We start from the raw sequence: 25,056 nt of genomic DNA, 5'->3' as shown, positions 1-25,056 counted from the left end.
GCAAGTCCGAGGTAACCACGGTGACGGCGGCGTGGCAAGGCCCGTGCGCAGGCGCGTTACATCCCAGGCCGCCTGCGGCCCCACCTCCGGCCTCAGACCCTAGCAGCTCGTGGAGAGTGCGGGCGTGGCCGGGCTGTGGGCGGGAGGGAGGCCGGGCCGGCGCCTGCGCAGTCGGCGGGACGCTGGTGTGATAGAGCTCACGTAGAGGTCTGCAGTCGCCTCCTCTCCAGCGTTACCGTCGCGGCCTGGGGGTTATAAAAAGGCTTACTGGCTCCCTCTGCTGCCCAGTTGCGCCCGCAGCGGACTGAGGAGAGGGGAAGGTAGCCCGCCCGCGTGCAGGCGACTGGGGACTGAAGAAAGCGCTCCCGTCCCACTTCCCAGGTGGGACTCTCTCCTCCGACTCTGGAGACCGAGGCCGAGGCCCTGAGGTAGCTGTGGTCCTTCTCGGACGGCGGTGGCGGTCCGGTTCCTGTCCCATTAGGTGGGATGCCTTGGGGGGCGGGGGTGCTCCAGTGTCCACCGCAGCCTCAGTCTCTGCTCCGGAGACCCGGGCCCTCGCCCTGCGCCGCGCGACCCCCGGCGGCCCTGAGAGCCCTCTGCCCTGCCTGGGCTGCCCTTCTGCCTTCCTTTCTGGTGGGTGCCCCCGGCCGCTCGGGCGGCGGCAGCCTCAGTCCCCGCCCCGGGGACCAGAACTTTCTTGAATACTCCTTCCCGGGGAGGAATCTCCCTGTTGATTTTCCCGAGCTCCTCTCATACCTAGTCCTCCCTGTAAAGCTGCTGGGATCGCGCGTGCGGGGCGTGGGTTTTCGGCCTCCGGGACAGCAGATGGTAAGCATGTGGCAGCGGAGAGCGGACTTTAAAGCTCGCAGCCGAACCTGTCCGGGCAGTTTTACCCTGTGGGAAGTCCGCGGGTCGGGGAAGAGAAGTTCGGGCTGAACTCATCTGTTGCGCACCGCGGTGCTGCTGTAGCAGCCAGATGTAGCCCCGGGCGGCGAGTTTCCGACTGGCTGGTGGGGAAGTCGGCTGTCAGACCCGCCTGTCTTCGGGGAAGCTCTCCTTCTTCCCTCTTTTTACACAGATGTTTTTTAAAAGGCACAGGAGCTGCTCACCCACTTTCCTCTCTTTCAGCAGAATTTCCGGCTTTTTAAAGTCTATATGAGTGAAACGAATTCCATGGTTGTGTGAGAACTTTGAGTTGGAGTGCATGAATGGCCCCCAGATCCATGTCTTAGAGGGGAGGGAGCATGGTACCATAAATGAGACACTGTTTCCGTAAATAATTGAATGTATTAATATACAATTAAGTGTTTAAACACTAAATGTCTTATGCGTCCGGCATAGAGTGAAAAAGACTCGTGAAATTTTTGAACTCTTTGCTTTAGAAAGGCATGAATAGGAAACTAGATCTCCTTTTAGGAATTGATCTAAAAGGCCAAAGAGGCTTGCCAGTTTCAACTTAACTGTTTCTTGTTTCTCGGGGAGCGGTGGCACTTTGACTTTCCCTTGGAATGCAAGCTAAAAGGACGAAATAGCCACTACGTGAGTGGGGGAGGGGAAGAGACGTGGCAGCAATGTTCTTTTCATCAACTTTCTTGCTCATTTTTTTTAAAGGTTCTGGAAAGAAACATATTTCCCCTTTTAGGTTTAGATGTAGCTTATGAATGAGGCTAGTCTTTTCCTAAAATAATCAAATGAAATATTCATTCCGCATGGCAGGAACACTGGAATTTATAAAACATTTCAAAGGGATTTTTCCGATCAAGTTTCTATGGAGAAAGTGGATACCTTAAGCAGAAAATATTCAGGAAGCTGGAAGTGAACAACCTTCAATATGTTCGGCCTTGATTTTAATTTTAAATAGACATTTTGTGATTTTCTTTAACTTTGGTTTTTAGCCTGTGAGTGTAACTTTAGAATCTTAAATATGAACTTCAAATTTTACTTTTTTCGTTCTGTGGGAATCATAGGTTTTATTCCTTACCTTTAAAAGTTATGTCATTTTTGGTTTTGGAACATTATGCTTTAAGTCCTGCCAGTATTTTAGATAGCTGATGGCAAATGTTTTGTATAAATTTAACATAGACTAACTAGAAAAGAACTACTCTGTCATTTTTTAGATGGCTAATGCTTTTTCCTTTGACCTCTTAAAATGAGTTTTATTTCAAAGTACTGAAAGCCAGGGTTTTGGTGAGCAGATAATTACAATGGCTCTTTTATGTCTTGGTACCTAAGGTAGTAAAATAGATAACAAATTGTATACAACTTTTAATTATTGCAGAAAAATTTAGTACAAAAGACTATTGAAAAGAAAAGTTTGTATCAGCTAGGTAGTTCAGGTTATTGTGGGCGATTCTTGGCGTTTTGGTAAGGAGTTGTTAACCTTTTGTATAACTACACAGTGGGTTGTGTCCTGACAAGCAGTATCTTTCATAGAGCAGTTAAGTTTAAACTCCTCCTTTTATTCCAGGGATGCAATCTTAAAGCTTGTGAGCCTTCTTTTCTGTGGATGTTAAAGCCTTGTTTTACTTACTGATTAATCAACTGGGATAAAATTACTGTTTTTAGATTTGAAAAGCATACCCTGTGAAATACACAGTAGCAGTTCTCAACTTTTTTTTTTTTTAATTAAAATTTTAAAAATTAATGATTTTTAGAGAAAGACAGGAAGGTTAGTTTGTTTCTGTATGTGATCTGATCAGGGATCAAACTGGCAACCTCTGTGCTTTGGAACAATGCTCTAACCAACCGAGCTAATATTTGGCTAGGGCTCAACCTCTTCTAAGGTCATGAAATCCATTGGGAATCTAATAGAAGGTGTGGACCGTGGGTCAAAAAATTCAAGTGCATGCACACATCTGCATGGAATATTATAGTCCACTTACAGATACCTCCCCCCCCCCCCCAGCGTATCTAGAAACTTTATTTTAAGAATTAAAATATAAAAGAGATGTGAAGTTAATCTTTAAGGATATCTGGGTATCTTGAGGCAGTATTTATTGAATATTTCTGAAAATTGAGCTGGGCTTGTAAGTCTGACTGGACTAAGTATATAGATGGCCCTAATAAATTTTTGCTAAAAGGGTTTTAGCAAATGTTAAGAGGTTGGTGGTGGGGGGGGGAAGAGGTTGGTAGGGGCCCTGGCCGGTTGGCTCAGTGGTAGAGCGTCGGCCTGGTGTGCAGGAGTCCCGGGTTCGATTTCCGGCCAGGGCACACAGGAGAGGCGCCCATCTGCTTCTCCCCCCTACCCCACTCCTTCCTCTCTGTCACTCTCTTCCCCTTCCGCAGCCAGGGCTCCATTGGAGCAAAGTTGGCCCCTGGCGCTGGGGGTGGCTCTGTGGCCTCTGCCTCAGGCGCTGGAATGGCCCTGGTTGCAACAGAGCAATGCCCCAGATGGGCAGAGCATCGCCCCCTGGTGGGCATGCCAAGTCTGACTGCCTCCCCGTTTCCAACTTAAGAAAAATACACACACACAAAAATAATAATGATAAAAAAGAGGTTGGTAGGAGAACTATTGAATTGCTAAATTGTCTAGTCAATCACATATCATATTTCCTCCTCTCCCTCTCCCCATACATCCCCCCCCCCCCCATGTAGGTCTTTGGTCCTACTCTGAAAGTGGAACATGTTTGAAGGTGAACAAAAATAAATTTCACAGACCCATGTTAAGCTTTATTGCTCTTCTTATAGTGAGATCTTGAACCTTTTAAGTAAATCATAATGAGGTATGTGTATATGACTATATATGAGATAAGTCAAATGAAGGGTATGTATATTTGTGAAACTAGTAAAGCTTTGCATTTTTACTCAAAATTTTTTTTTTTTTTACAGGGACAGAGAGAGTCAGAGAGAGGGACAGACAGACAGGAACAGAGAGAGATGAGAAGCATCAGTCATCAGTTTTTCGTTGCAGCACCTTAGTTGTTCATTGATTGCTTTCTCATATGTGCCTTGACGTGGGCCTTCAGCAGACCAAGTAACCCCTTGCTCGAGCCAGGGACCTTGGGTCCAAGCTGGTGAGCTTTTTTGCTCAAGCCAGATGAGCCCGCGCTCAAGCTGGTGACCTTGGGGTCTCGAACCTTCCGCATCCCAGTCTGATGCTCTAGCCACTGTACCACCGCCTGGTCAGACTCTACTCAACAAAATTTATTTGTATAATTTGAAGCTATCCTCTCATTAGTTTCCCTCTAGCCAAATATTGTGCTTCAATATATACTAATGTAACCCAAAAGACTTCCTTAAGGTTACTCCAGCAGCAGTTCTTGAACTTGATATAATAAAAAACATTCCTTTCCCTGATACTGCTTTGGATGACCAGGACGGCTATTAGAATATTTGGTTGGATATTTGCAAAAAATGCAGTATATATGGAAATTTCCTTCTAATATAGTTGTACTATCTGGGACTTCTTCTTCTTCCTGCTTAAGTGTTTCTTATTTATGTGTCCATGTTTTACTGGTTTACATATTTTTAATTTAAATAGTAATATATCAAATTAATATACTCAGTCTTTATCTCTTGTTGGACATTTGAGCTGTTTCTCCATTAAAAGTAGTTTCCACCTGTATAGTTATAATAAACTTTAACCACTTTTCTTTCTAGCTGCATTTTTTTTAATGAAAATATATCAATAATTTTTCTTCCCTCTAAAAGAATTTTCTATGGGGATTGGACTGGGCCCTAAACAGATGTGTTAATCTACTTAATACAAATAAAAACTTTATAAAGTGTTATTTTATATGTTATCTAATTTGATCCTTAAAATAATTTTGTGAGGTGGTTTTACATCATCCCCACTGTACAAACAAAGAGTTAGTAGGCCTGACCAGGTGATGGCGCAGTGGATGGGGTTGCTGGCTTGAGTGTGGGATCATAGACATGACCTGACCCCATGGTCGCTGGCTGGAGCCCAAAGGTTGCTGGCTCGAGCCCAGGTCGCTGGCTCAGCTGGAACCCTCCAGTTAATGCATATATGAGGAAGCAATCAGTGAACAACTAAGGTGCTGCAACTAACTATGAGTTGATGCTTCTCACCTCTCTTTTCTATCTGTCCCTATCTGTCTCTCTTTCTCTCTCTCTCTCTCAAAAAAAAAAAAAAAGTTAGTAGGTTAGGGTTCAGAAAAGTCAAGTAATTTGCCCAAGATATAGTGAGTGGCAGAGCCATGACTTGGACTCAGATTGTCTATTTTCTTTTTTTTTTTTTTTAAGTGAGAAGCAGGGAAGCAGAGAGACAGTCTCTCACATGCACCCGACTGGGACCCACCTGGCATGCCCACTAGGGGGCGATGCTTCATTGCAACCGGAGCCATTCTAGCGTCTGAGGCTGAGGGCAAGGAGCCATCCTCAGCACCTGGGCCAACTTTGCTCCAAGGGAGCCTTGGCTGCAGGAGGGGAAGAGAGAGACAGAGAGGAAGGAGAGGGGGAGGGGTGGAGAAGCAGATGGGATAGGTGTGGCCAACAATTTTGCCCCTGGGCCAGATTAGAAAGAAAACTTTTTTCACAGGCCAGATGAAATAGATACTAAAATTAAAAAATGTTAAATAAAAAAACGATTCGTTTAAGTAAACAAAATTTTATTATTTAATTTGTTTATGAATAAATGTAAGTAATTTAGTACAACAAATTAAAAAAACTGATGTGTTGAGGCACTTTGTATCGCCTATTATTTTTTTAATATCTAGCTCTATAGTTGTAGTAGCTATTCTTAACACAGCCTCCAAATATAAATCATCCAATCTTGATCTTGTACTTTTATTTAGATTCATTAAAGAAAAAGTTTGTTCACAAATATAAGTTGCGCTGAAGATTACTGAAGATATTGTAGTTTATGTATAATGGTTTAAAAGTACCACTTAGAGTATTTCATTTCCACAGTGTGTCGTGCGGAGAATATTAAAAATTCAGTTTTGGGCTGCATAACCTCATTACGCAGGCTGGATGCGGCCCACGGGCCATATTTTGGCTTTGCCTGAGATAGGAGCTTCTCCTGTGTGCCCTGGCCGGAAATCGAACCCAGGACTTCCACATGCCGGGTTGATACTCAACCACTGATCCAACCAGCCAGGTTTAGGTTGTCTATTTTCTGATTCACATTTCATGTTACTCCATCCTTGATAATTGGTCAAACTGACTCTGAAGTAAGGAAGGAAAAACAATCAACTTAATAACATATTAACAATGTATCAGACATGTTTTCAACATCTAGAGTTAAAATAAGGAAGGGTTAGTAGTAATTAACTTAGTCATTCCACTCAATTAGATTTTAAAAGCATTTATAATGTACTCAGTACATACTATGGGAGAATCAAAAGATTGATTAAAAAAATGTTTCATAAGAGAAATAGGATGTGAATGTTACACGATATGTACACACGCCACTAACATTTTACTTGTTTTTAAATCTGAATAAGTGCTGAATAGAAACATATCTAGATTCACATCCTCTGTAACCACAGATTCATTTTCCCCTGTCCTAGTATATGCGGTTTTATTATGTATATACTTTCCTCAACTTTGGATCTGACATGAGGATAAAAGAGGGCATTAAAGGTTAGAAAGAGGAAAGGGAGACTAGGGTAAAGAAAAATGGAATTTTTGCACAAGTGCCTTGGGAAGGATGAAGATGAGGCAAAGTATATCCAGGCCTCAGAGCTATAATTAATTCATTAGGAGGAGAGGGGCTGCTACAGCGAGTGTTGGGTATTCTATTCTGGACTGATGGGCCTCACCCTGAATGGAATGTGGTCAGAGATTAAAAGTATATATAATCTAAAATAAAAAAAATAAAAATAAAAGTATATATGATATAATCTAGCAATCAATGAACGACTAAGGAGCCACAATAAAGAATTGATGCTTCTCATCTCTTCCCCTTCTTGTCTGTCCGATCCTCTCTGACTCTCCGTCTCTGTTCAAAAAAAAAAAGTATATATAATCTTTTTTGTATTAGTAAGAGTATTTAAGAAATACTATAGGTACATATGGGAATTTTTGCTTTATCTGAGCAGAATCGGTTAAACAAAAGTTAGTTTGGATGATTCCCATACCAGGCATTAGATTTACTTTGACTTTGAAACTACAGTAAGACCCAAGAATTAGTAATCAATACTTGTAAAACAAAAAGGCATTGAACATTGATATGAAGCATCAAATAGAACATATCTCCTGTTATGCATGTGTGTAGCCATGACAGGAATGGACCCTATGATCACTGTTAAAATTTGGGAAGAAAGTGCTTTTGTAAGGTTTCTGGGGAGTAAGTAATAGAAATGGAAACTTATAGAGTATTAATCACTAATTTTCAGATGTCTCTTTTAATCTATTTTATGAATATGTATCAGATTTTTCACATCAGTAACTAACTCTATTGTCCTAATAATTTCTCAAGCTTTTCAACCATGAATTGTCTTTTGAAATTTTTAAAGAATTTCGGCTAAGAAGGGAATTTGCATACAAGTCATGACTAGTGTTTAGTTTAGGAGGAGTGAGAGAAATTATCCTGCTGGTGTTCTTCTTGATTCTATATATTTTGTGCTTATTAAGTATTTATTGAGCATTTGTTATTATGTCCTGAATATTGAGCTGGAATAATTGTAATAATTTGTGTTTGAAGTAACATACAAGAGGACAGTTATATAAATTTATGTTTAGTTATTTTATTTGATAGCAATTAGCAAACATTAACAGGTTTTAAGTAGGCTTGTTTAGCCCTGGCTGATTGGCTCAGTGGTAGAGCATTGGCCTGGCGTGTGGATGTCCCAGGTTCGATTCCCAGTCAGAGCACACAGGAGGAGTGACTATCTGCTTCTTCACCCCTCCCCCCTTTCCTTCTCTCTCTCTTTGCATCCCGCAGCCATGGCTCTGTTGGAATAAGTTGACCCTGGGTGCTGAGGATGGTTTCATAGCCTCACCTCAGGTGCTAAAATAACTTGATGGTTGAGCAATGGAGCAATGGCCCAGATGGGCAGAGCATCACCCTGTGGGGGGCTTGCCGGGTGGATTCCTGTTGGGGTGCATGTGGGAGTTTCTCTCTGCCTTCCTGCTTCTCACTTAAGAAAAAAATACTTGTTTTACATTTTAATTCTTTTTTTTTACATTTTAATTTTTTATTACTGTATTTGCAAGTCTATTCCCTTCAAAAAATGATTAGTGAGTGTTTCTAAAACTTATTGTTTAATTTAGTACCTCAAAGCATTACTTTCTGTGTACATATGGCCCTTTTTTCTTGCCCCCTTGTTTCAATAACCCCCTTTTTTGTTTTTAGCTCAGGCAAGATTTTATTTATATTTGGAAGTTGCATGAAGACATTCTCAAATTTACATGCTCAAATTAAAAAAAAATTTAATGTATTGATTTTAGTGAGAAAGAGAGAGAGGGACAGGAACATCAATCTGTTCCTGTATGTGCCCTGACTGTGGATCGAACTGGGAACTTCTACATTCCCGAACAACACTCCAACCAACTGACCGTTTCTATCACAAGTTTCGACACGTAAGCACATGTTTATTTGGCGCATGTGTGCCTCTCTATTTTTACCACTTAATGTATACATACTGACGTAGCAAATTAACTAAAACAAAGTTGATTCACGTTAGTCTTATGTGTGAGGCGATTTTGTACCCATGGCTACTGATGAAGTTCATTTACACCACTGTATTGTATATGAATTTCAACAAGGAAGAAATGCTACAGAAGCATGTAGGAATTTATTGTAAGTGTTTGGTGAAGGTACAGTTTCTGATAGGACATGCAGAAGATGGTTCGAAAAATACAAAACAGGTGATTTTGACCTTTCTGATAAGCCACGTTCTGGACGACCATGTTTGATCGATGACGATGTTGTTAAGACCATGTTGGAGCAAGATCCTTTTCTGACAACATCGGAGATCGCAGAAAGGCTTAATTCAGCTCAGCAAACCATTTCGGACCATATTCGGAAGATAGAATTGGTGTGGAAATATATTATTTAATAAAGTTTATTGACGGTAAGAAAAATTTGTGTTTTGTTTTATTCCAAAAACAGACAGAACTTTCTGGTAGACCTTTTATTTTAAAGATATTTTGAGCATATATCTCAATTTATAGTGTTTGAATTAAAAATCTTAAATAATGATGTTATTTGATAACTTCAACAGTGATCACTACCTAGAGATAGTGTTTTATAAGTAAATAAAACACCAATGTGTTACATAATGATGATTACTAATAAAGTAATTGATATAATATGTAATCAATTGTAGATATTTACACTGTACAATTGGTAAGTTTTGACAAAGGTATATACCCATGAAATTGTTAACAGCAAGCTGAGGAACAGATCCATCACCCTCAAGAGTTTTCTCATGATTCTGTAATCCCTCCCTCCTGCTCTATCCTGCCCTTTCTTCATCGTTTTTTTCCCTGATACTTAAGACTAGTTTGTATTCTCTAGATTTTTCTATAAGTGAAATCATATGGTACCTACTCTTTTTTTGGGGTGGGGGGAGACTTTGGCTTCTTATATTCAGCATAATTATTTTGAAATTCATCCATGTTGTATGTTATTCCTTTTTTTGCTGAGTAGTATTACATTGTGTGGATAAATCACAATTTTTTTGCCCCATTTGCCAGTTGATAGACATTTGGGTTGTTTTCTAGCTTTTTATAAATAAAGCTGCTATGAGCATTTATTTACAAATCTTTGGAGAGATATATACTCTCTTTTCTCTTGTGTAAAACTCTAGGAGTAGAATAGCTATATCTTATGTTACAGCGAAATGTTTTTTCCAGTCTGAGGCTTGTCTTCATTTTTTAAAATAGTGTGTTTCAAAGAGCAAGAACTATCTCTATTCACAGACAGTATGTTTGTATAGAAAATTTGAAAGGTGTTATAAAAAAAGCTCTAGATCTAATAGGGGAATTTAGCTAGGTTGAAGAACATTAGTATACAACAGTCAGTTGTATTTCTTTTTACTAGCAAGAACAATTGGAAATTTAAAATTAAAAGTACCATTTCAGTAGCACCAAAACCCATGAAATACTTAAGTATTAACTTTTACAAGTATGTCCAAGATTTGTATACTGAAAGTTATAAAATACTGATGAATGAAACCAAAGAAGACGTACATAAATGGAGAAATATGTCATATTTATAGATTGGAAGACTCATTCTTGTTAAGTTTTCCATTCCTTCTAAACTGATCTATAGATTTGATACAATCCCTGTCGAAATCTCAGCAGGATTTCGTATAGAAGCTGACAAGCTGAATCTAAAAAGAGGAACTAGGAAAGGCAAACCAATTTTGAAAAAGAAGAACAAAGTTGAAAAACTCACGCTACCCGATTTTAACTTATTATATTTCTGCACTACTCTAGACAGTGTTGTATTGGAGAAAAAATAGACATACAGATCAATGGGACAAAGTAGAGAATCCAGACACACAAAAATGATCAACTTGTTTTTGGCAAAGGTATAAAGGCAATTCAGTACAGAAAGGGTAGTATGGAATAGTTGAATATTCATGTGCAAAAATATATGTGTTTCATTCGGTACCTAGTATCCTCTCTTAGACACTGGACAGTCCCTGCCCAGACATCTATTAAATGTTCAGACAGCAGCACCAATGGATATGAAATACAAAATAAAATTTACTTGCACTGTAAACTACAAAAGGATTCCTCGAGGACAAAGATTTAGGCTTAGTCCAGCATGAAGCAAGATTGAAACAGGTGGTTGGTTTTAGTTTTTTTTTGTTTTTTTTGTTTTTCATTTTTCCGAAGCTGGAAATAGGAGGCAGTCAGACAGACTCCCGCATGCACCCGACCGGGATCCACCTGGCATGCCCACTAGGGGGCGATGCTTTGTCCCTCTGGGGCGTTGCTCTGTTGAGTCCAGAGCCATTCTAGCGCCTGAGGCAGAGGCTACAGAGCCATCCCCAGCGCCCGGGCCATCTTTTTTTTTTTTTAATTTTTTATTTATTCATTTTAGAGAGGAGAGGGAGAGACAGAGAGAGAAAGAGAGAGAGAGAGAGAAGAGACAGAGAGAGAGAAGGGGGAGGAGCTGGAAGCATCAACTCCCATATGTGCCTTGACCAGGCAAGCCCAGGGTTTCAAACTGGTGATCAGCATTTCTAGGTCGGCGCTTTATCCACTGCGCCACTACAGGTCAGGCCACCGGGCCATCTTTGCTCCAATGGAGCCTCGCTACGGGAGGGGAAGAGAGAGACAGAGAGGAAGGAGAGGGGGAGGGGTGGAGAAGCAAATGGGCGCCTCTCCTGTGTGCCCTGGACGGTAATCGAACCCGGGACTCCTGCACGCCGGGCTAACGCTCTACCGCTGAGCCAACTGGCCAGGGCTGGTTTTAGTTTTTATTGTGGCTTGAAGGAGGGATCCCTGTGATAGTTCCCATGTGTGGGATTTACATGGTTTTAACTTCCCACCAACAACGAGGAATTGAATGCCTGGGTATTCTTATTTTTTTTATCTAGATGTGGGGCAAAAAGGGGAGGGAAGCAGGGTGTCAGTGAAAAAACTAGTTCAAAATGTTTCATAGACCTTGAGGTAACACCTAAAGTCTTTATAAAATATCTTGAAGAAAATAGACAAAATCTTTTTCATCTTCGGTCAGGCAAATATTTCATAGCATGACCAGTGGTGGTGGTACAGTAGATAACAGCGTTGAACGGGAGCACTGAGGTCTCAGGCTTGAGCGCGGGCTTGCTGGTGTCCACACGATCCCAAAGCTCACCAGCTCGAGTCCAGAAATCTCCAGCTTGAGCAAGGGGACACTGGCACAGCCTCAGTCAATGCACGGATGAGAAACTCAATGCACAGTTAAGTGAATGCAACCAGCAGTTGATGCTTCTCATCTCTCCTCTGTCTCTCGGAAGCAATCAATGCACAACTAAAGTGAAAGCAACTACAAGTTGATTCTTCTTACTCTCTCTCCTTTCCTGTCTCTCAAAATTTTTTTCCTTAGATTTGACACCAAAAGCCTGATCTATAAATGCATAGATTGATAAATTCGACTTCATCAAAATCAAGAACTGCTGCTGTTGTAAACTGTGCTATGAGAATGAAAAGACAAGCCACAGACTTAGAGTAAATATTCCTCTATCACATTCCTCTATCTGACAAAGGACTTGTATCCAGAATATTTAAAGAACTCACAAAATTTAATAACAGGTAAACAACCTAGTTAAAAATTTGACAAAATAGCCTGACTGGGCGGTGGCGCAGTGGATAGAGCGTTGTACTGGGATGCGGAAGACCCTGGTTCGAGACCCCGAGGTCACCAGTTTGAGCGTGGGCTCATCTGGTTTGAGCAAAGCTCACCAGCTTGGACCCAAGGTCGCTGGCTCGAGCAGGGGTTTACTTGGTCTGCCGAAGGCCCACGGTCAAGGCATGTATGAGAAAGCAATCAGTGAACAACAATTAAGGTGTTGCAATGCGCAGCGAAAAACTAATGATTGATGCTTCTTATCTCTCCATTCCTGTCTGTCTGTCTATCCCTCTCTCTGACTCTCTGTCTGTAAAAAAAAAAAAAATTTTGGCAAAATATTCAAGTTAAAACTTTACCAAACAAGGTAAAACAAACACACCCAAAGATATTAAACATCATTGGTAATTGTGGAATTGCACATTAAAACCACAACAAGATATCGTTTTGTACCCAGTGAGAAAATTAATAAATTAAGAAAAATGGCCTGACTGGTGGTGGCGCAGTGGATAGAGCATCAACCCAGATCACTGAGGTTCCCAGTTTGAAACTACAGGTCATGGGCTTGAGCCCAAAGGTTGCTCCCTTGAAGCCCAAAGTTGCTGGCTTGAGCTAGGGTTCATTGGTTCAGCTTGAGGGTCCCCCACCGCCCGTCAAAGGCACAAATGAGAAGCAATCAATGAACAACTGAAGTGAAGCAACCACGAGTTGATGCTTCTCACTCTCTACCCCTTCTCTCCTCCTGTGTCTCTCAAAGCCATAAAAATAAATTAATAAAAATGAAGGAAAAAAGGAAAAATGATAATACAAAATGCTAATGAGAATGGGGAACAATTGGTGTGTTCCTCCATTGCTGATGGCAATGGAAGTGGTATAGTGACTTAGAAAAGTGTTTGGCAGTTCTTTCTAAGGTACACATAAAGTTACCATACAACCCAGCATTCCTACCCCTAGGTATTTATCCAGTGAGATGGGAATTGATATAATTTCTTTTTTCTAACAGCTATATTGAGATCTGATTCACATACTGTACAATTGACCTTTATTTATTTATTTTTTAAAGATTTTATTTACTGATTTTAGAGAGGAGAGAGAGGGAGAAAGGTGGTGGGGGAGAAGCAGGAAACATCAAGTAGTAGTTGTTGCTTCTTGTATATGCTGTGACCCGGCAAGCCTGGGGTTTTGAACCAGTGAGCTCAGCATTCCAGGTGGACACTTAACCCACTGCCACCACAGATCAGGTGCAATTGACCTTTAATTTTTTTTTTTTTTTGTATTTTTCTGAAGCTGGAAACGGGGAGAGACAGTCAGACAGACGCCCACCAGGGGCGATGCTCTGCCCACCAAGGGGTGAAGCTCTGCCGCGACCAGAGCCACTCTAGCGCCTGGGGCAGAGGCCAAGGAGCCATCCCCAGCACCCAGGCCATCTTTGCTCCAATGGAGCCTTGGCTGCGGGAGGGGAAGAGAGAGACAGAGAGGAAGGAGGGGGCTGGGGGTGGAGAAGCAAATGGGCGCTTCTCCTATGTGCCCTGGCCGGGAATCGAACCCGGGTCCCCCGCACGCCAGGCCGACGCTCTACCGCTGAGCCAACCGGCCAGGGCCGCAATTGACCTTTTAAAATGTACATATGCACAGAGTTGTGCAGCCATTACAGCAATCAGTTTTAGAACATTTTTATCACTCCAAGAGGAAAACTCAGATTCATTAGCAGTCACTTCTGGATCCCCTAGGCAGCTCTGACTACTTTTTATCTCTGTAGATTTTTTTCACTTAGCATATTGTTTTTGAGGTTCAAGTGTATTGTGCAATGTATCAGTACTTCATGCCTTTTTACCAGTGAATAATATTCCATTGTATGGCTGCACCATATTTTGTTTATCCATTCATCAACGTTTGAGTTGTTTCCACCTTTTTTTTGCTATTATGAATAATGCTGCTAGAACATTTATGTACAAATATTTTACAGTCACAAGATTTCATTTCATTTAGGTATAGATCTAGGAGTAGAATTGTTGGGTCATATGATAACTCTGTGTTTAACTTTTTTGAGGAACTGAAAAACTGTTTTCCAAATTAGCCTTACCATTTTATATTCCTACCAGTAATGTATGAGTGTTCCAGTTTATCTACATCCTTGTCAATTTTTTTTTTCACTATAGCTATTTTAGGGATTGTAAAGTGGTATCTCATTGTGTTATGATTTGCATTTCTATAATGACTAATGATGTTGATGTTTTTTCATCTTTGGACAGATGTCTCTTCACACCTTTTTCCCACTTAAAAAATGGATTATTTCTATTATTTTTATTGTTGAGTTTTAAGAGTTTTGTATATATTCCAGGTCCTAAAGTTTTATTAGAAACACAATTTGCAAAATTTCCCCCATTCTCTGGGTTTTCTTCACTTTCTTGAAGGATAAAAGTTTTAAATTTTGATAAAGTCCATTTTATCCCATTTTTTCTTTGGCTTCTTGTGCTTTAAGTGTCATATCTAAGAAACTTGCCTGGGTATTATATCTAATTGCCTAATCAAAGCTATGAAGATTTACACCTTTTTTTTTCTAAGGGGTTTATAGTTTTAAAGTTAAGGATAGTCTTTGATCCATTTGAGTAAATAGGTATATATTTTAGATTTTATTTATTGATTTTAGCGAGAGGAGAGAGAAGGGGGGGAAGAGGGGAGAAGAGGGAAGCATCAATTGATAGTTGCTTCTCCTACATTCCTTGATTTTTGAACCTCAGTGCTCCAGGTCTACGTTTTATCCACTGTGCCACCACCGGTCATTCAGTCTTTGATCCATTTGAAGAACATTTTAGGGTCAATTTAAGTTTTCTTAAATTTATTCTCAGGTAATTAATGTGTGTGTTGCCATTGCACATGAGATACTTTCTTATTGCTTCCTGTGATTATTATTTGTATAAAAAGATCCTTTTCTAAAGGGAATGCCATCTGTTTTCAAATGATTATTGTATAAGTAGTATAACTTGCTTTAAAAAATTCAGTCTTTAATAATTCATTAAAAACTTGGCTTTTGGAATAATTTGCCTTCACCTCATATTCATTACTTAAGCTTAAAATATATACATTATATAAAATTTTACTTTTCAATTGTGTCCTTAGGGTAGTGAAGACACTAAAGTTCTCTAATGAGGACTTCTTATTTAAATCAAGGTATGAAATTTGTTTTGAAGTAAAAGGAACTGATGCTGGCATTATGCCAGCTAGGAGAGTTGTGGAGTTGATAATTTGGATTTTGCTAGCTCTGTCCGTGATTCGAATTTATCTTTTCACTTTAGTGCTACTTTGACTTTGTTTTTAGCTAATTTGTTTGTTTATAAAAATATTAATATGTTTCTTAAAGAAAAGGCAGAAGTTGAGTGAAGAGCATTGATTGTGAACCCATATCTCTGACAGTGTTAATATTTTTGAAGTTCTCTTAATTACTATATAAAGTTTTAAAGTCTTTATGTATGTATTTTAAATATGTTCCAAAGAAGCCCCTGAAATGAGTGACCATGTTAACATAACCTTTATCACAATAATAACCTTTATACAGTATATTATTGTAGTTGTTCTGTCTTATTATTAGTTATTGTTAATATCTTACTATGCCTAATTTATAACTTGAACTTTATCATAGGTATTTTTGTATTGGAAAAACTTAGTACATATAGGGTTTGGCACTATCTGCGGTTTCAGGCATCCACAGGAGATTTTGGAATGTGCCTCAATGGACAAAGGGGCCTACTGAATAGTGATGTCTAAATCAGCTATTTTTTTTTTTTTTTCTTTTTGTATTTTTCTGAAGTTGGAAATGGGGAGGCAGTCAGACAGACTCCTGCATGCGCCCAACCGGGATCCACCCGGCACGCCCACCAGGGGGCAATGCTCTGCCCATCTGGGGCGTTGCTCTGTTGCAACCAGAGCCATTCTAGTGCCTGAGACAGAGGCCATAGAGCCACCCCCAGCGCCTGGGCCAACTTTGCTCCAATGGAGCCTTGGCTGCGGGAGGGGAAGAGAGAGACAGAGAGGAAGGAGAGGGGGAGGGGTGGAGAAGCAGATGGGCGCTTCTCCTGTGTGCCCTGGCCGGAAATCAAACCCAGGACTCCCGCACGCCAGGCCGACGCTCTACCACTGAGCCAACCGGCCAGGGATATGTTCCTTTTTTTAAAATTACTGATTTGAGAGAGAGAAACACCAGTTTGTTGTTCTACTTATTTATGCATTCACTGGTTGGTTCTTGTACTTGCCCTGACCGGGGATCCAACTCGCAACCTTGTTGTATTGGGATGATGCTCTACCAACTGAGCTACCTGGCCAGGGCCTAAATGTGTTCTTTAAACTTAGAAATTAGGCATTAAAACTTCCCACATTAGAAAACAAACCTGGTTTTAAGAGTTTAAATCTCAAAAGGATTGCTGCTTTTTTAATACTCTAACCAGTGTTTTGATATCCATGTTATTAAATATAGTTTCATTAATAATCAGTCTAACCAACCAAGAGAAACTACTGCAAATTCTTTTTAATTTTTTAAAAAATTTTATTTATTCATTTTTAGAGAGGAGAGAGAGAGGGAGAGAGTGAGATAGAGATAGAGATAGAGAGAGAGAGAGAGAGAGAGAGAGAGGAGAGAGAGATGGGGGAGGAGCAGGAAGCATCAACTCCCATATGTGCCTTGACCAGGCAAGCCCAGGGTTTTGAACCGGCAACCTCAGCGTTTCCAGATTGACGCTTTATCCACTGCGCTACCACAGGTCAGGCTGAAAATTCTTAAAGTGAGAAATATATAGGTTAATATTTGGAAATAACAACATTTATAAGCATCAAGAAAAGCGTGTACAATTTAATATTTACTTCTCCTTCTCTTCTACTGCCTCTGTCTACTCTCTTCTCCCACACAAATTCCTGAACTAGAAAGAGTCTGCATCTGTCTGCTAACTAGTATTATACACTGGGGTGCTTCTTTCTTCTTGCTGTCTTAGCCAAGGTTTGAGATTGCGTGGGTTTCCCATCATTCCCCAAGTCTTGTCTTTTCTGATGTGCCTTGAGACACTCTTGGCAACAAATCCAGCCATTCATGACTTCTTGCCCCCTATACAAATAACATTTCTTAAGTGTCTTCTGTGTGCCAGGTATCATCCTTCTAATGTGCTAGGCACTTTCATCTAAATTACTGCTGGGTTTTTTTTTGTTTGTTTTCTTTTTTTACTTGCTGGTGATCAGATTTTGCTCATATTTTGATACTTTATCTCTTCTCTATTGTGCTTCTTGATAGAGGGACCACCAAATAAAGGTGGATGTTATTGATGAATCTTACTAATTTGGGGTTCTTGATAACACTATGGTTAACTTTTTGTATTCTCTATCCTGGGAACAATAATCCTGACCTTTTTTCCTACACTGGGAAATGCATGCATTTCTAACTGACATGTTCAAAATAGTTGAGAGGTTTTATTTTACAGTTTAAAAGTCAGTGAAGAATGGCATTATTTTAATAATAAATAATAGGATTAATTTCTTTCTCAAATCTTCCCCATTAGCCTATATTTATTTGTAAAATGTTTCTGAGTTAGAGGAACTTGACTTTCTTAGTTAAAACAAAAACTTCAGACATTGAGTTTAACTTCAGTTGTGATTCCAAATTTCAGTTTATATCTTTAAAAAATAGATTAAGGCCCTGGCTGGTTGGCTCAGCGGTGGAGCATTGGCCTGGCGTCCGGGGGGACCCAGGTTCAATTCCCGGCCAGGGCACATGGGAGAGGCGCCCATTTGCTTCTCCACCCCCCTCCCCTCCTTCCTCTCTGTCTCTCTCTTCCCCTCCCGCAGCCGGGGCTCCATTGGAGCGGGGATGGCCCGGGCGCTGGGGATGGCTCCTTGGCCTCTGCCCCGGCGCTGGAGTAGCTCTGGTCGCTGCGGAGCGGCGCCCCCCTGATGGGCGGAGCTTCGCCCCTGGTGGGCGTGCCGGGTGGATCCCGGTTGGGCGCATGCGGGAGTCTGTCTGGCTGTCTCTCCCCGTTTCCAGCTTCAGAGGAATACAAAGGAAAAAAAAAGGAAAAAAAAATAGATTAAAATCACATTTAATCTTAAACTCTATTCTGTGATATAGAAGTAGCATTTATTGGCTCTTTAACAAGCAAAAAAGTTTTTAAATATCATTGAAAAAGATTGCTTTCTGGTGATAGTGAAGAGAGGAATAAATACATGAGAATTCTTTATTTTGCCTAAGGCAGTATTAACTGCAGTGTTGATGAAAGAAAGGATATTTATTGGGACTCTGGATTAAACAGAAACCTAATTCATACTAGCACACAGTGGAATTGTATTGTGGGGATAGGGAGTTGTCTTAACCAAGGTCAGGAGTGTGATTATACTTCAGAAATAACTGGAATATCAAAATATTTTCTTTAGTCTCTTATTTGTCTTCCTCTCTATGTATCTGCTTCATTTTTAATCTTTTCAGATATGCTTTATTCACTTTTTGATCTGTATGTCCAAACTTGGTCTTAACCTACTCCTGAGCTTTATCGATATAGTTCAGGATTTCAGAGAATGCCGTTCCTTTCTCAGTTTCATTTTCAAATTTCCAGTAAAGAACTTTGACTAGCCATTTAGTTAGGGAGGAGTATCATGCCATATAAAATGGCTGTTGAAACTATGGGCCAGAAATAAGGTAGAAGGGGGTATTTTCCAGAAGGGAGTAGGGGTGTTAGAGGTGCCATATAGGCAAAAAAGATACTATCATCAGGATTTTTTCTGACGGGGAGATTTTGAGCTTTGAAAGAATTTCCAAAATATAACCTGTGTAGCACTTTCAGTTAAGGACAAAATATTTATTTATATTTTTTAAATTGAATTTGTTGGGGTGACATTGGTTAATAAAATTCTATAGGTTTTGGTGCCCCATTCCATAATACATTCTCTGTACACTACACCACACATTCACCACCACAGTGTGTTTCTTTTTTCTTTTTTTGAGACAGAGACAGAGAGAGGGACAGACAGGAAGAGAGCTGAGAAGCATCAGTTCTTTGTTGCGGCACCTTAGCTGTTCATTGATTGCTTTCTTGTTTATGCCTTGATGGCAGGGAGCTACAGCAGAGTGAGTGACCCCTTGCTCAAACTAGTGACGTTGAGCTCAAGCCAGAGACCTTTGGCTTCAAGCCAGCGACCTTGGGATCTCGAATCTGGGTCCCCTGTGTCCACTGCCTGGTCAGGCAAAGAGGGAAGCAGAAGCCTATAGAACCTGGCTTATTTTTCTTTAAAAATTTTTATTGAATTTATTGAGGGCGACATTGGTTAATAAAGTTGTACATTCTACATCATCTGTATGTTGCATTGTGTGTTCACAAGGACAATATCTTGATTTAGAGCTGCTTTTCAACCAAATCTTGAAATGCTATTCTATTGGAATTATGCCAATGACTGAGTTCACTGCTCAAGTAGAGAGAGCTATGGGAAAGAGGCAAGCATGATTTCTGAGTTTTTGATATAAAAGTTGGTTATACCATTAAAGCACTTGTCCGTCAGACTGTAAGTACTAAAGATGTAACTCACTCTCTTTGGGAGCAGAAGTATGACTGGTATTCATGGAATTAAAACAAATGGCAATTTGTAGAGGGATTATAGAGAAGAGCAGAAAAATATAGTCCTATTAGTAATCATTCTTAGTTGTCTTGGAAAATTTATCTTGCTTATATGGAAGAGACATGCCAAGTCTTGATATATACCACATTGTATTGGCCTGAATCAGAAGCCTGAATTGTGTTGGTTTTTTGCATTGACCATAAAAACTGTCAAAAAGATCAAAGTCTAACACAGATGTTAGGAAGACCAACAGTTGAATATGGATATCTCTGAGGAAAAATAAATATAAAGTTGGAACCCTCTAAAAGCAGGTTTGTAATAGTTGTGGGAGGTATTGTAGGACTGTTAAAAGAAGCCCTATGGAAAACTTTTAGTGTCAGAAAAAGTTTAGCTTAGAATATTAAGCATTCTTTAGCCTGCCTTATTATTTTTTGAATTATTTATTTGGAAAAGACAGACTTTTAGAAATTTTGTAATTTTTTTCTTGGAAGAAAAATGTTAGACTGAAAGGCTAATAGAATTATTTGCTAAATGCCCTGTTCTAATAATTCATTGAATAAATTTGACATATAATTCAATGAATTCTGATAACTCAAAGTTGTAAATATGTACAGTGTACATAGTAGAACTGTTTAAAATCTGTTCCCAGGTTTTATTGACCTGTGAGTTGATGGGGACTGGACTTTCCTGGAAGGAAAACTATGAATGTTTTAGATCAATAATACACTTTGCATTCATTCATTCATTCATTCATTCATTCATTTATTTATTTATTTTTGTATTTTTCTGAAGTTGGAAACGGGGAGGCAGTCAGACTCCCGCATGCTCCCGACCGGGATCCACCCGGCATGCCCACCAGGGGGCGATGCTCTGCCCATCTGGGGCGTCGCTCTGTTGCCCCATTGGGGCATCGCTCTGTTGCGACCAGAGCCATTCTAGCGCCTGAGGCAGAGGCCACAGAGCCATCCTCAGTGCCCGGGCCAACTTTGCTCCAATGGAGCCTTGGCTGTGGGAGGGGAAGAGAGAGACAGAGAGGAAGGAGAGGGGGAGGGATGGAGAAGCAGATGGGTGCTTCTGTGTGCCCTGGCCGGGAATCGAACCCGGGACTCCTGCATGCCAGGCCGACACTCTACCACTGAGCTAACCAGCCAGGGCCTGCAATTTATTTTTATCCAGGCCTACCTGAGGATATGTTTTCTAGGAAGATTTTTTCCCATGCCATTTTTTCTTTGTAGTTTGTAAAACAATATTCATTGGTCCTAGCCTGTTGGCCTGGCCTGTGGATATCCCAGGTTTGATACCTGGCTAGTGTATACAGGAGAAGCAACCATCTGTTTCTCCACCTCTCCTCTCCCCTCTTCTCTGTCTTCTCTCTTCTCCTTCACTTCCTGCAGCCATGGCTCAATTGGTTTGAGCAAGTTGGCCCCAGGTGCTGAGAATAGCTCTGTGGAGCCTCTGCTTTAGGTGCTAAAAATAGCTCGGTTGCAAGCATGGGCCCTAGACGGGTTGCCAGGTGGATCCTAGTCGGGGCTCATGCGGAAGTCTCTCTATCTCCCCTCCCCTCAACTTGGAAAAGAAGAAAAAAAAAGAAATTATTGAAAAAAAAAATAAAACCAAAACAATATTCCTGTATGTTATAAAATTAGATAATAAATAACTCATTAACTTACTATCCAGCCAAGAATCAAATATTATTAGTAACTTTATCCATACTGTTTCAGCACTAAATTTTACTCCACTATAAATTTATCTTTGTATCTTTGACTCTTCTTTCCTCCTCCCTTCTTCTCTCTCTTTCATCAGGTCTTCTCAGGGAGCTGAGATTTACCTTTCTTTTCAAGGAGATTGCATCCTCTTAAACCCATTTCCCCTCTATTTCAAGTTTGTTTGAGGATTTAAAACAGGAGACATTTGTGTCTTACTGTTTTTGATAAATCTCTAATAATGTCTTTGGGAGGTTTGACTCGTAGATGCTTGTAAATATGATTTGCTTTGCAAGCTGCTAACTGGATGAAGGTGGAAATAAATGGAAGTAAGACTTCATTAGTAAGGAAACCATTATGTTTTAAAAACCTGTGATTGATACATATATACTGTGTTTTATTTTATTTTGTTTTGTTTTTTTTTTTAGAGACAGGAAGAGAGCTGAGAAGCATCAATTCTTTGTTGCGGCTCCTTAGTTGTTCATTGACTGCTTTCTTATATGTGCCTTGATCAGAGTGCTACAGCAGAGTGAGTGAACCCTTGCTCAAGCCAGTGACCTTGGGCTCAAGCCAGTGACCTTTGGGTTCAAGGCACCAACCATGGGGTCATGTCTGTGATCCCACGCTCAAGCCAGCAACCCCACACTCAAGCTGGTGAGCCACACTCAAGCAGGATGAGCCCATGCTCAGGCCAGTGACCTTTGGGTGTCGAACCTGGGTCCTCAGCATTCCAGGCTGATGGTCTATCCATTGTGCCACCGCCTCATCAGGCTAGGTTTCTGAAAGAATGTGGATGAGACATAGTATTAAATACAGCCTGACTAGGCAGTGGCGCAGTGGCAGAGTGGATGGAGCATCAGACTGGGACATGGAGGACCCAGGTTCAAAAACCAAAGGTCGCTGGCTTGAGCACAGGGGTTGCTGGCTTGAGTGGGGAATTATAGACATGACCCAGTGGTCGCTGGCTTGAGCCCAGAGGTCACTGGCTTGAAGCCCAAGGTTGCTGGCCTGAGCCCAGGGTTGCTGGCTTAAGCAAGGGGTCACTCACTCTGCTGTAGCCTCCCCCCTCCCTGGTCAAGGCACATATGAGAAAGCAATCAATGAACAACTAAGGAGCCACAATGAAGAATTGATGCTTCTCTCTCCCTTCCTGTCTTGTCTGTCCCTCTCTTGACTCTCTCGATCTGTCAAAAACAAAACAAAAGAACAAAATACATTAGAGGAACCATTCCCTAGAATAATTAGAAATTCAGTGATATTTTTCAAAAAAATAAGGTAAAATCTGTTTTAAAGGCAGAGAGTACCTTTTTGGTTATTTAAAGGGATGTTTGTATCCATTGTTCTCAAAGTTTGATCCCCAGGCCAGCAGCATTAGTATCAGCCTCACCATCACCTGAGACTTGAGTCAATTATCTAAATATCTCAGAATCTTTAGGTGATTCCAGTATAGCTAAAGTTTGAGATCCAGTGTTATATGGGGCTGTTTTTATAAAATAGCTTAGGTTGGCATGGTAGTTTGGATTAATGCTATATAGAAATTTCTATTGCGAGTAACAAATCCTTTGGTGGTGGTGAGGGGGAGACGTGGGCATGTGTAGAGGAAGGAGGAGTGGATAGCCCTGGGCCCTACTCAGCTTTACAGAATGTTTTGGGTGAGGGCCAATTAACAGAATCAAATGGGAACCTGACAACTGTTAAAGGTTCGAGCCTATCCAGCCGCTGAAAGAGGGGCTCCTAGGACTCAGAGCAGGCCCCAATCAGTGCTTGGACAAAAAAGGGGGAAATTATAGGGTCCCTTAGTTGGGTGGGAAGATTAATGGGGTAGCTCACAGATTGAAGGCAATAATTAAGAAGAATCAGGATTGAGGAGCTTGGAACTGCTTGTCTCCGCAGGACTTTCTCCTGTTTGTTGATTGGGTTCTTATGTATCATTGACAAGTGGGAAAGATAGTCACAGGCAGCTCCAAATTCACATCTTCTGGGGATGTATAATGTATTTTGTTCTTTTTTGTTTTTGACAGAATGAGAGAGTCAAGAGAGGGACAGACAAGCAGTAAGAGCTGCTTTTTACCATTTCACAAGTCCTACCCCTCCCCAGTTATGTTCATGGGCATGAGGGTCAGTGACTGGTTTAGCCTGGGTTATGTGTCTAGCTCTGGAAGAAAGGAGAATAGAAAAGTGTACTATTCTGACAATGTATGTAGTTCATTACTAGAGATCTGGGTTGCTTTCAAATGAGCTCACCTGTCTTTGAGGCGTGGTGAGAAATCTGGAGGCTTATAGAGTTAGAAAGTGGAACAGGTTTCAAATGTGTATAGTTAGCTAATTTTTTTAGTTAGGCAGCAGTTAACCACTTTATTAAAGGCTTAAGGTGCCATAATATGGGAGTTGACGTTTTAGGTTTATTGTTTTGTGTCGAGTTAATTTTTTGTCATTACAAAAGTTTGTATACTCTAGGATACTGGAAAATACAGAGAAATAGAAAAAAATTACCTCATGTTTTGCTGTCCAGAGATGACTACATTTTGGTGAATTTCCTCTGCATATTTTCTTGCATAGTTATGATTATATTAATTTTTTTTATTTTATTTTTTTATATTTTTCTGAAGTTGGAAATGGGGAGGCAGTCAGACAGACTCCCGCATGTGCCTGACTGGGGTCCACTCGGCACACCCACCAGGGGGCGATGCTCTGCCCATCTGGGGCGTCGCTCTGCCGCAATCAGAGCCATTCTAGTGCCTGAGGCAGAGGCCACAGAGCCATCCTCAGCGCCTGGGCCAACTTTGCTCCAATGGAGCCTTGGCTGCGGGAGGGGAAGAGAGAGACAGAGAGGAAGGAGAGGGGGAGGGGTGGAGAAGCAGATGGGCGCTGCTTCTGTGTGCCCTGGCCGGGAATCGAACCCGGGACTCCTGCACACCAGGCTGACGCTCTACCACTGAGCCAACCAGCCAGGGCCTGATTATATTAATTTTTAAAATTTGTTTTGACCAGTATTTATAACTTTCTGAGTAGTAGAAACTTAATCACATTCAATACAGATTCCACCATGGTTGTATGTTAATTTAATTTTTCTTTTTTTTAAAATTTTTATTAATTTTAATTTATTGTGTTTACATGGATTCAAGTGTCCCACTGAATATAACACTCACCACCTTCCTCCTAACTCCCTCCCCCCTTCCCTCTAGGATTTGCTGTCTTGTTATCTATATCTCTGTGTTATGTATATACAGTGTGTCCGTAAAGTCATGGTGTACTTTTGACTGGTCACAGGAAAGCAACAAAAGACGATAGAAAAGTGAAATCTGCACCAAATAAAAGGAAAACCCTCCCAGTTTCTGCAGGATGATGTGGCAGCATGTGCGCATGCGCAGATGATGACGTAACACCGTGTATACAGCGGAGCAGCCCACGGCCATGCCAGTTGAGATGTGGATGGTACAGAGGAAAGTTCAGTGTGTTCTGTGGCTTGCTAAATTCGAATCCATGACCAAAGTGCAACGTGAATATCGGCGCGTTTATAACGAAGTGCCACCACATAGGAATAACATTACTCAGTGGGATAAGCAGTTGAAGGAA

The 25,056-nt window shown here is 40.9% G+C and overlaps 1 protein-coding gene across 9 annotated transcripts in view; it reads left to right on the top strand.

The window, feature by feature from the left end:
• The first annotated feature begins 238 nt into the window (after positions 1-238).
• The window catches only part of P4HA1 (prolyl 4-hydroxylase subunit alpha 1), a 110,332-nt gene continuing 85,514 nt past the window's right edge, over positions 239-25,056 (top strand). For 2 of the 9 annotated variants that reach the window (XM_066348097.1, XM_066348102.1), the window contains exon 1: positions 239-481. The gene's annotated coding sequence lies outside the window, so the exon portion shown is untranslated. Of the gene's footprint in view, positions 482-747; positions 829-8,355; positions 8,488-11,953; positions 12,160-25,056 lie in introns of those variants that run through there. The other 7 variants (XM_066348104.1, XM_066348099.1, XM_066348105.1 and 4 more) reach the window with 7 other exon arrangements.

This window comes from Saccopteryx leptura, chromosome 9, assembly GCF_036850995.1.
Source record: "Saccopteryx leptura isolate mSacLep1 chromosome 9, mSacLep1_pri_phased_curated, whole genome shotgun sequence".
Classification (NCBI taxonomy): Eukaryota; Metazoa; Chordata; class Mammalia; order Chiroptera; family Emballonuridae; genus Saccopteryx; species Saccopteryx leptura.
Note: the sequence above shows the minus strand (reverse complement) of the source record. Positions and strands in the feature narration are given on the sequence as shown.